This window comes from Belonocnema kinseyi, chromosome 5, assembly GCF_010883055.1.
Source record: "Belonocnema kinseyi isolate 2016_QV_RU_SX_M_011 chromosome 5, B_treatae_v1, whole genome shotgun sequence".
In the NCBI taxonomy this organism is placed as follows: Eukaryota; Metazoa; Arthropoda; class Insecta; order Hymenoptera; family Cynipidae; genus Belonocnema; species Belonocnema kinseyi.
The window spans coordinates 109,905,013-109,909,199 of NC_046661.1; positions in this window are offsets into that span (position 1 = coordinate 109,905,013).

A 4,187-nucleotide genomic window follows, 5' to 3' on the forward strand; every position below is an offset into this window, starting at 1 on the left:
AGTTTCCCTTTTTTTTTGTTTGGTTCGCAGATTTAGGGATCTCAGTCGACATCTAGGGATAAATAAGGTTCGAGTTGGGGATAAACCGTTCCGCCCATCTGGAAACACTGAAATATAATCATAATAGTACGCGGCCGTCTACTTCCCATTGCTTTGAGCGCCCCTGAATGACGTTTTTTCACTCGAATTTTTGACATTTTTGACAGCCTGCCAGTCAAATTTGGCTACTAAGGAGCTGGCATCCAAACTTCTCGTTAGTTTTTAGAATCCAAACAATCATTCCGTGTGGGTATAAAGAGTACTAAAATGACGTTTTTTCACTCGAACTTTCGACGGTTTAATGATAAATTGTTGCAAAATGCACCAACAGCTGTTAGCCAGTCAACGAATTTCGAACTGTTGACTATGAAAACAAAAGAATCTGGTATTTTAGTGAGGATTAAAATGACGTCCATGGAATTTTCACGAGCACCCAGACATTTTGAAGACTAATAATATCTATATTTTCATGAAACATGTTCACATGGCCAAAATGTAGGCGGGGGGGGGGGGGGGGGGGGGGGGGGTTTGTCCAAATTCCACGGCTGTTCACGAGGGGAGAGGGGTATATCCCTAGACTGGTAAGCTGAACTGGCTCATCTTCTGATGGTTAACCGGGGTTCCGCTACACTCCTAATTTCTACCGTGGCACAATGCTTTCTATGTGCAGTGAAACAACTTTAATATAGCGCATTTTCTTCGTTTTCAGTGTAGAAAGCAATAGTAATAGCAATATTCTCTTAATTTTAAAGGAAAAAAAATCGCGCTTTGAGGCCATATAAGCCACTTTTTCTAATTTTTAAAAAAACCTAATTATTTGAACATCCGAAGTAGAGGGAATTTGAGAAATCTGACTAGGGGTAAACATCTTAAAAGTACTAGTAAAATTGATTATTAAAAAATTCAGAATTATTATAAATAATATAAAATTGTCATTAATATTTAACAATAAAGAAATAATGATAAAAGCATGTAGGTTTAATCTACAGAGGAGCAATTAGAGCACAGGATGGTCCTATGCTCCTCACAAACTCCATGATGACACCGTTCATAAAAAGTTTTTGTTTTTCTGTCCGCTACTCGAGGACACAGAACACATCGCGCCTGTTTTTTGTCTGTTTGATCACTTATTAGCGGAGGTGCCTGTTCTTTGTGGATGGCATCGATTGATATACGCAAATCCCGCCGAATGCTCCGAATAACGAGTCGAACTCGTGAGTGTGGTTCAGAAGTCCTTTTATTGGTAAGCAGTTTTTAAAATTCTTGTCGAACCAAATTTTCATTTGAACTGCAGAAATTATGCAAGATCATTGAGTTTATTCCTCCGGGATCAGGCATTTCGAACCAGAAACGCAAGGGCCTTCGAAGGGTCTTTCTTGCTGTGCTTAAAACTTCCAAATGAAATCGTTATACTATCCAACTGAAATTTACTATACCTCATTTTTTGCTATTTTATATTTTAAAAAATTTTCACACTTAGAACTTTTAAATTCATGCTTAAAACATCTATTTCCACTGATTTAACAAAAAAACTGAAATTCACTTACCCACTCAATTCTAGAACGTGAATGGTAAACCGGGGTGTAGCACAACCTCACACTATATTCACTGCTGCACAGAACTCACACCGAACATTAACGCGTTCGCTATTTGACCGAGGTCGATTACCAAATAGTTAAAGTGAATTATGGTTAGGGCCCTAGTCCAACCTGCACCTCTCCTGAGTCAGGAGCGCACTTTAAACTTTGACTGGTGTGTCGTGGAATCCCGGTTTATCAGTCTAGGGATATGGATGGCCCCTCATACATTATAAATAAATAAAAAAAAAGTTCTAAGCTATTTGAAAATTTCTTAATTTTTTATATTTCTGTCTAAAATTTCTGCCAAAAGATACTCCTAACAAAAAACGATCTATGAAAATTCTAAAACTATTCAGGCCTAATAATTTTTAAATTATACGGTTATACATTTTTTAAATTCTCAATTCAAACCATATTTTGTGCAGGAGTTAATGAAAATGCGCGTAAACGAGATGATTTTGAGTGAGAAATCATAAATATTTGTTGTCTTCTCACTTTAGCTCTTTATTTTGATGCCGAAAAAACATAAGCATACCCGGTAATAAGCGTAGAATAGAGAAAAATTAATTTTTTTCAGATTTCAGCGCAAAAGTGAAGATTATTCTATTATTTTAAATGCGCGATTTTGCCATCCGTCTAAAATATCACCATAAGAATAAGATACCTCCGAGACTTATTCACTTCTATTTCCATAGCGACCGCCACACGGTTTTCTATTCTCCCAAAGAGAACGTGTTTTCAATATATTCAATTCCTTCTAATTGTACCGGTAACACACCTCACAGAGATATATTTTATTCCTCAGAAGTGGCTATATTTTGGTTTTATTTCATTCCTTCTAATTAGTTCACAAAATATGTGTAATAAGTTGTTTTAATTCCTTCATGCGAAATAGAAGTTCTGAAATTTTAATTCTAAGTAATCCAACTCTGCCTCTCTAGAGTTAAAATTATTTAAATTCACAAATTTGAATAGATTTCTTTAGTGCATCTTTTAAGACGTTTGAATAAATGATTAAAATATAAATAAATATAACTTTTAATATTTCTCGAATTTATAAGTTATAAAAAGATTTAATAATGAAAAATAGGTTAAATAAATGCTTTCGTTAAATTTTACTGAGTCGATAGAGAGGACGCTTCTTACCGGGTAGTTTGAAGTAGGTACAATTATAATGTATTACGATTTCCATTACATTTTTTAGAAAAATATTAGAGCATTTAACATGCCATACATATTTTTGTGCCTAAAATAAATTTCATTACTTTCATTTCTTTTCATTTCAAAAACTTTGTAGATTTTGCAATGTATTTGGAGAACGCTATTTTTATGTGATATCTTAAATTTTATTAAAACAATAACATGGTAGAATTGCGAATTTACACGTCACTGTTTTAAAACAGATAAATAAGAATTTTTTCCACATTCAATTTATTTTTCCTCACTATATTCACGCTAGAATAATCCATGGCCTACTTATTTGTTGAATGAAGTTGAAAATGTGACACAATCGCTTTCGAGTTTTTAAAAATTGAAAACTGTCACGAATCCCATTCCTATACTCTGAGAAAATAATTCTTGAAGCAAAGAAACTTTACTTGATTCAAAGAAATGTTCCTGTTGATTACGTCCTATACGTAAAAAATTTCTTTGATACAAAGAAATGGTTATAACTAATCCTTTATATTTAAATGCTATTTATACCTACACTAAATTATTGTTGTAATCAGTAAAGTATTAACTAAAAGATGAATCGCAATAAAAATATCAATAGAATTTTGGACAATTCAATGACCTGTTTATGAAGCTAACACATCACGCTATAACATTTATACTCTTATCGTATATAGAGAATTATTAGCTTCATGGCTAAACTAACACAACGGCATTTGAGTCAAAATTATGATCAATTTAGAATGTGTGTGACCTAAATGAAAACACCAGCTTTAACAACGAAAACAAACTTTTCTAATACTTTAATTTAATTCTTGTTGAATAAGTTAAGGGAATGTGATACTTAGAAAATTGTCGATTTTACCAGTTTTAGGTTACCCCGGCTTTTTTTCTAGAATAAATATTTTGTCTTAAAAATTTGGGAAATGATAGCCAACATGCTAACGGACGTCCGCATACACTTTTTGTAGGTTAATTCAAAACAGTTTTAATTTAGCAAAATGTGATTCATTTGCATAGCGCTTAGGAAATAGTATCGATTTTTTTCAGTATTAGATTCTCCCGGCTTTTTTCCTAGGATAAGAAATATTTTGCCTTCAAAATCTGGAAAATGATAGCGAACATGTTAACGGACGTCCCTGCACACTTTTTTTTGTGGTTTTTTATCAAAATTTTTTTGATATTGCTAACAAAGTGCGTGTATATTTCGAGGTTATGTGTGTTACAATTCACCCAAGCGTTACTTCCAAACTTCACAATATTTTTGGCCGAAAACTTTGGACTTAAAAATAAACATACTAGGCAGTCTGATAAGTCCCTGAAAAATGAGACACGGAGACGTTTTTTTGGCCAAAGTCGGTTTTATTTTTCAACATACTCTCCTTTTAGGTCGAT